Genomic DNA, 7,699 nt, shown 5'->3' on the forward strand with positions numbered 1-7,699 from the left:
CCCTCCCTCTCGGGCCTCTGGCCACTGTGGGCAGACAGACACTGGGCTGGACGGGCCTTTGCTCTGACCCCGCCTGGCCGCTCTTATGTAAAGGCAGAGGGGGCGTGGGAATAGCGAGCGCCCCACCTCCCCCTCATCGACTAACCGAGCAGTGGAGGGAAATTCCATCAACTACTCACTTAGCTGATTCGTCGCAGGGTAACACCCCTCCTCCCGCAGCAGCCTCGGGCGCATTCCACCCGGCCCCGGCTCTGTGCCTGTCCGGCTTTACTAAATCGTTCGCAACCTGCCCTTCCTCTGCTCAGGGCTGCTCCCCCCCCCCCGCGCTGCCCAGTGCAGGCGTCTGGAGCTGCCCTGTCGGCGGAGGAAATACTCCCTTTGTTTGAAACCCGCGGCGACGCAGCTCGCTCCGTGGCCCCTAGTTCCCGTGTCATGACAGAGTCGATAACGCTCCGTATTCACTTCCTGCACCCTCGCGACAGCACGGACCCGATCAGATCCCCTTCGCTGAGCTGCCAAGCCCCGTCTCCGTAAGCCCCGTTCCAAACCCCCACTCTTTGTGCTGCCCTTCTCTGACCCTTTCCAGCGCCAAGAGATCTGTTCGGGGAGGGGCCGACCACGTCTGCCCGCGGGGTCCGGGCTGTGGGCGGCCCAGGGATTCACACAGAGGCATTTGGATATTTTTGCCTGATCTCTCCCTTTCCGGAGGGTCTCTGACAGTCTCTTTGCCCTCTGCCGGCGGCTGCACACGGCGTGGAAGTTTCCAGAGCCCTGGCCACGCTGCCACTAAGCTCAGAGGGGCGGGGGCTGGTTCCTTCCTCGGTTTCACGCCGCTAGGTAGGAGTGCAAGGCAAAGGGCACTGTCCGGTGCGCCGTGGGGGAGGAGTGTTTGCTTAGGGTCACCTGCCTTTGGACGCCTGGGGCGGCGTCTTCCCGGGGTTCCCTTTCCTGCCAACAGAAGGTTTTCGCTGTCCCCAGACGCGCTGCTGGCGGGTGCAGGCGCCGGGGACGGTGGCCAGTTCTCCCAGGTGACCGGGTGGGGACCTGAGCTGCTTCTGTGTTGTGCTGCTAACAGGATCCCTTGACCAGGGTTTCCCCAAGTGCGCTCTGTGCAGCCCTGAGGCGCCGTGCGATGGGCCCAGGCTCCGCGAGAAAATCGTAGTGACGGTTTCTATGAGCCTGCTACTTCGTTACTCATTGTCTGAGCCTTTTCTTGGAAAAATGGGTAAGAAATGAAAACAGGGTCCCAAGCCCCGGCCTGTTCCTTGGGTACCCACCGAGCCGACAATCGCCCCGTGCGAGGGGCTCTGCGGGTGCTCAGAGCCCTGTCAGGGGCCCGGCCCTCCGGACTGGTGGCCTCGCTGTGCACATGGGCTACACTGGAGCAGGCTGAAGGCAGTTGCAGAGGAAAACCCTCCGCCAAGCAGCCCAGCTCCCTTGGTGGTGTTCAGCTTCCGAGGGAAATGCCGCCTGTGCGGCATCCTCAGGCAGCGCTGTCTCTCCGCCAGGCGTGCGAGCCATGGGACACGAGACACAACCCTGGTGAGACACAGGCGTGAGGCGTGCGAGCCACAGGACACGGAGACACAACCCTGGTGAGACACAGGCGTGAGGCGTGCGAGCCATGGGACACGAGACACAACCCTGATGAGACACAGGCATGAGGCGTGCGAGCCACGGGACACGAGACACAACCCTGGTGAGACACAGGCATGAGGCGTGCGAGCCACGGGACACGAGACACAACCCTGATGAGACACAGGCATGAGGCGTGCGAGCCACGGGACACGAGACACAATCCTGGTGAGACACAGGCGTGAGGCGTGCGAGCCACGGGACACGAGACACAACCCTGGTGAGACACAGGAGTGAGGCGTGCAAGCCACGGGACACGAGACACAACCCTGGTGAGACACAGGCGTGAGGCGTGCGAGCCGGGAAGCCGTTCCACAGAGACACGGCACCACGCCGAGCTGCCCCACCTTCGCCACCTGCTAAGCGCGTGGGCGTGGCCGGGCAAACCCCACACGTCTTCCCACCCACCGCGGGGGGCAGCTCTGGCCAAGGTAAGGTGCTGAAATGAACCCAGCCAGCAATGGGGGGCTCGCGGCCGGGGTGGTGCCAAAGGAGGCGCCTTCTCGCCGCTCCTGCTCCCCCCGGCACCGGGCACTGCCGGACACCCCCGCCCCACCCCCGCAGAGAGCTGCCCCATGGCCCGGGAGCCGGGTGTGGGGAGGGGAGGGACACTCAGCTGCAAGCACACGGCCCCTTTCAGGGACCTGAGCCCTCGGCTGCCGCGGCCCATTGCCCCTCCCACCGCCCCACTGGGCTACGGTTCAGGGACCCTGGTGTCACCGCTGTCAGGGACCCTGGTGACGTGCAACAGCTCCCGGCGCCCGTCCCCTTCCTCTCCTCCACTGAGCGTATGGTGCGAGGCCAGTCGGGGCCTTCTCTTGCCCTTTAACCAGGCCAGTGTTTAACACTGCTCCCCCCCGCTTCCCCCGTGTGTGCTTCCTGGGCCTGCTCCCCCCGCCATGGGCCCTTCCTGGGCCTTAAGGACATCAGAGCGGCCAGGCGGGGTCAGACCAACGGCCCATCCAGCCCAGGGTCCCGTCTGCCCACAATGGCCAGTGCCAGGTGTCCCAGAGGGAGGGAACACACCAGGGAATCCTCACGTGATCCCTCCCCTGTCACCCACCTCCAGACAAACAGAGGCCAGGGACCCCATCCCTACCCAGCCTGGCTCACAGCCATCGATGGACCTACCCTCCTTGAAACTAGCTAGCTCTTTTTTGAACCCTGTTCAAGTCCTGGCCTTCACCACATCCTCCGGCAAGGAGTTCCACAGGTTGACTGCACTGAGTGAAGAAAAACTTTCTTTGGTTTGTTTTAAACCTGCTGCCTGTTCATTTCATTTGCTGACCCCTTGTTCTTATATTGTGGGAACAAGTAAATAACGTTTCCTTATTCACTTTTTCCACACCAGTCACAATTTTATAGACCTCGGCCAGATCCCCCCTTAGTCGCCTCTCTTCTCAGCTGAAAAGTCCAAGTCTCTTTAATCTCTCTTCATACGGGACCCGTTCCAAACCCCTCATCAGTTTTATTGCCCTTTTCTGAACCCTTTCCAATGCCAAGAGATCTTTTTTGAGATGAGGCAACCACATCTGTGCGCAGGATTCCAGACGTGGGTGTCCCAGGGTTTTATGTAGAGGCAGGGAGATATTCTCTGGCTTATTCTCTGTCCCTTTTTAAACAATTCTTAACATTCTATTTGCTTTTTTGACGGCCGCTGCTCACGGTGTGGATGTTTTCAGAGAACGCTCCACAGTGACTCCAAGATCTCTCTTGAGCAGTTGGAGCTAAATTAGCCCCCATCATATTGTCTGTCGAGTTGGGATTCTGTTTCCCAATGTGCATTGCTTTACATTTACCCACATTACATTTTATTCGCCATTTTGTTGCCCAGTCACTTTGTGAAGAGCTTCAAAAAGATCTCACCGAGTGTCTGCTTTGGTCTGAACTCCCTCGAGCAGTTTGGGATCATCTGCACATTTTGCCACCTCCCTGTTTCCCCTTTTCTCCAGACCCTTGATAAATCAGTTGAACAGGATGGTCCCAGGACAGACCCTTGGGGGACCCCGCTAGTTACCTCTCTCCACTGGGGAAACTGACCATTGATTCCTCCCCTTTGGTTCATGTCTCTTAACCAGTTTCCAATCCAGTTACTTCCCTCTTATCCCATGACAACGTACTTTACTTTACTCAGATGACATCTTCAGCATCTGGACCCATGGGAAGGAGGCTGTGGAAGAATTCCCCTGTGATTTCTACAGTTTCCACCCCACCGTCAACCTCAGCCTGGACCAGTTTACACAAGAGATCCACTTCCTGGACACTACAGTGTGAATCAGTGATGGTCACATTAACACCACCCCAGACCGAAAACCTACCGAGCGCTATGCTTACCTACACGCCGCCAGCTTCCATCCCGGACACACCACACGCTCCATTGTCTAAAGCCAAGCACTATGGCAAAAAAGCAGCAGTCTGGACGGGGATCTGCAAGGAGGGTTACAGGATCTGTTGAAAAAGCCTTTCTTTCTTGGCAGATCCGCCTCTACACTGCTTTTTGCCGACAAAGTGCTGAGTTGGCAAAACGCGGTGGCCATTTTTATGCAAATTAGGCATGGGATATTTAAATCCCTACCTAATTTGCAATGTCGACCTGCCTAATCTGCATCCCCCTGCCGACAGAGGACAAACACCTACAAGACAGGGACAAACACCTACAAGATCTTCACCGAGCCTTCTTAAAACTACACTATCCGCCCGAGGAAGGGAGGGAAGAGAGTGACAGAGCCAGACGTGCACCCACCAGCCTCCTGCTACAAGACAGGCCCAGCAAAGAAAATAACAGGACCCCACTGGCCATCACCTACAGTCCCCAGCTAAGACCGCTCCAAGAGTGACCTGCAACCCACCCTGGCCAACGATCCCTCGCTTTCACAGGCCTTAAATGCGAGTCAGCGTCCTCGCGTGTGGACACGCTAGCTTGAACTAGAAAAACGCTATTTCGAAAGGCATTCTGTGTGTAGAGGCGTCGTTTCGAAACAAGCTATTTCAAACTAACGCCGTAGTGCAGACACACCGCCGTCTGGAAGGTGCCCCAGGACTCCTCCTTGTTTATGCAGATTCAGACTAACACGGCTCCCCTGACACTTTTAAAACACCTTTTTATCTGTCACTGCTTTTTTTGCCTGGTTGTTAAGCCGTAGTGGCACTTTCTTGGGTCTCTTACTGTGTTTTTTAATTTGGGGGACACGTTTAAGTTGGGCCTCTATTTATGGTGCCTTCTCCCCCGTGGGCTCCCCAGGGTTTTGGGGTGGGAAGCTTGGGGCTCTGTCCCAGCCGGCAGCAGCAGGCCCCATAGCAGTGGGGCCAGAATCCTCTTGCTCTGGGTCTGGGGGCGACTGGGTCTCCCTACCCCATGGCGAGAGCGGCCACAGAGCCCCGGAGCCCCATTGTGTGGGCCTCGCGCTGGGGGGGGAGGGGGGCTCTCTGGCACAGCTCCTGATACAGCCTCTCCTGCCCCCCACCCCCCACAGCAGGACCAGGCCAGGCGCCCCGCCGGCCCACGCCCCACTGCACCCCCTGCACCAGCCACAGCCCCTGCGCTGCCCCAAGCCCCTGGCACAAGGGAGGCAGGAGGGGCCCTGGGCTGCCCCGTCCCGCCCCCCTCGCCCTTCCCTGGCGCGGGCGGGAGGCGCCAGGGCTCACAGCAGCAGCTTGGCTCCCAGCCCACGGGCTATTTTTGGCCTGCCCCGGCTCCGGCTCAAGGGCACAGCCTGGGCTTGCATCAGGCCGGTTCCTGCTCAGCACGCCCGGGCCGGCCCCTCCCCCGCCCCCTCCCCCGGCCCCTTCCCCGGCCCCCAGCCTGGGCATTCCCCTCCCCCGGCCCCCGGCCCCTCCCCCGGCCCCCAGCCTGGGCATTCCCCTCCCTCGGCCCCCGGCCCCCAGCCTGGGCATTCCCCTCCCCCAGCCCCCGGCCCCTCCCCCGGCCCCCAGCCTGGGCATTCCCCTCCCCCAGCCCCCGGCCCCTCCCTCGGCCCCCAGCCTGGGCATTCCCCTCCCCCGGCCCCCAGCCTGGGCATTCCCCTCCCGCAGCCCCCGGCCCTTCCCTCGGCCCCCAGCCTGGGCATTCCCCTCCCCCTGCCCCCGGCCCCTCCCCCGGCCCCCAGCCTGGGCATTCCCCTCCCCCAGCCCCCGGCCCCTCCCTCGGCCCCCAGCCTGGGCATTCCCCTCCCCCGGCCCCCAGCCTGGGCATTCCCCTCCCCCGGCCCCTGGCCCTTCCCTCGGCCCCCAGCCTGGGCATTCCCCTCCCCCAGCCCCCGGCCCTTCCCTCGGCCCCCAGCCTGGGCATTCCCCTCCCCCAGCCCCCGGCCCTTCCCCCGGCCCCCAGCCTGGGCATTCCCCTCCCCCGGCCCCTGGCCCGGCCCCTGGGCCCTGCACGCTCGGGCATTCCCCCCACCCGTCACCAGCCCAGCCTCTGCCCCTGGGCCCGACGCCCACACTCCCTGGTCAGTGCCGTGCACACAGCACCCCGCCACACGCCGGCGTGTACACGCACTGGCACCCCCACCCCTGCGCCGCTGGGCCCAGCGACCGTGGGCGGAAGGCCCGGTGATCGGCGTCACTCGCGTAAACGCGTTAACGAGAAGAACTGTGCGCCTAGTTGAGAACGGTAAACGCTATCTCTGGGTTGCTCATGAAAAACAAAACGGAGGCCGTGTACCAGTGACCCAGGCAGGGAGGGGTTCCCCGCCCCGAGGCTTTAGAAGTGGGGACTCGGCCCATACGGGGGCTGCGTTCCCGCGGTCGTCAGCACTCGCCTGAGCCCACCGAGGGATCCGACGGGGGTTGCCAGATGGTTTAACCCAAAATACCGAACACCCCCAACCCCCAAAAGAAACACCTGGGAAAAAATTCTGTTGAGGAAAAGAAAAGGGGGAGACCAAAGTTGTTGAGCAAAAAAAAAAGGGACCCCGAGAATTGTTAAGCAAAAAAAATTAAAACATTAAAAAAACCAGCCTGGCCCCTTTAAGAAATGCGTTAGAGGCTTTTTCTGCCAGCGGCCGTCCACCATCCCGTCTTCCTGCTCCGGCCAGACAGCTCCCCTGCGGGACCCGGTGAGCACCCGGGATTGTCGCCTCCTGGCCGGGAATAAATCAGAAAGCACCAGACATTTTAGGACATTTCAGGTGTCCGGTATTTTCTGAATTCTTTTACTGGACAGGAGGCAAAAATAGCGGCTTGTCCGGGTCAATACCAGGCACCTGGCAACCCTCGATCCGCCACAGCCACAAGCCAGTCCGAGGGAGAGACGAGGACACCCCAGTGGCTCCCAGCCTCTTCGAGCATATCGACCCCTTTTCAATCTACTAACATTTCAGGGACACCCCCCCCCCGCCCCGGGGGAGGAAAAAAGTCAGGAAAAGACTAGTGAGGAAAGAAAGAGAAAACTTCAAACTTTCCACAGAGCCCCTGCAGTACCACTGTGGACCACCAGGGATCCATGGACCACCGTTTGGGAACCACTGGGACACCCCCGCCACCACCCACCCGCTGCACCAGTGTCATGAGCCTGCGTCCTCGCCAGGGCCCCCCCCACACACCCGCGGGCGCTCAGCCAGCCCAACGGCTGCAGGTGCTGGGCACCGCCTCTGGCCACGCCGGCCCACGGGAGTCGCGTGGTCACTCACACTAGTGGGTCCAACTCGCCATTTGCTTTCGCACGTCCGGCTGGGGCGGTCCGGGCCCCGCAGGTGTTTGACTCTCACAGCCCCATTTGCTGTCGGGTCGCCCCCCGGACACGGGGCAAACCCCCAGGACAGTTGCCTTCTGTTTTCACCCTTATTTTGCGTCTCGTCTTTACCCGCTCAACTCACAGGTGCTAGACCCTGCGGGGGGGCGTCCCCCACAGGCTCTGTCTGAGCGTCACCCAGGCCCCTGGGGTAACAGTTCCTGGCGACCGCGGCAGGACCCCTCCGGCGTCAGGCCCCGAACCCGGCGGCGGAGTCCTTAGGGTTCCGCTGTGTTTAGCGACAGTGGGCCCGCGAGCCCGAGGGAGGGACTGAACCGACTCTGAGGGTCCTCCCCACCACTCACCCCGGCAAGACCGGACAGCCGGGGGGCGCCT

The 7,699-nt window shown here is 61.5% G+C and overlaps 1 long non-coding RNA gene across 2 annotated transcripts; it reads left to right on the forward strand.

Annotated features, from left to right (window-relative positions):
- The first annotated feature begins 926 nt into the window (after positions 1 to 926).
- LOC112544361 (uncharacterized) lies at positions 927 to 5,424 on the forward strand. Of its 2 annotated transcripts, none has more exons than XR_016349969.1 (3): positions 927 to 1,028; positions 1,509 to 2,066; positions 3,770 to 5,424. It is a non-coding gene; the product is annotated as an uncharacterized LOC112544361 (long non-coding RNA). The 2 variants fall into 2 exon arrangements; XR_003087715.3 differs by lacking the exon at positions 927 to 1,028 and adding an exon at positions 1,087 to 1,225.
- Positions 5,425 to 7,699: the final 2,275 nt, after the last annotated feature.

The sequence above is a fragment of the Pelodiscus sinensis genome, chromosome 6, assembly GCF_052426305.1.
Source record: "Pelodiscus sinensis isolate ZL-2025 chromosome 6, ASM5242630v1, whole genome shotgun sequence".
Lineage (NCBI taxonomy): Eukaryota > Metazoa > Chordata > Testudines > Trionychidae > Pelodiscus > Pelodiscus sinensis.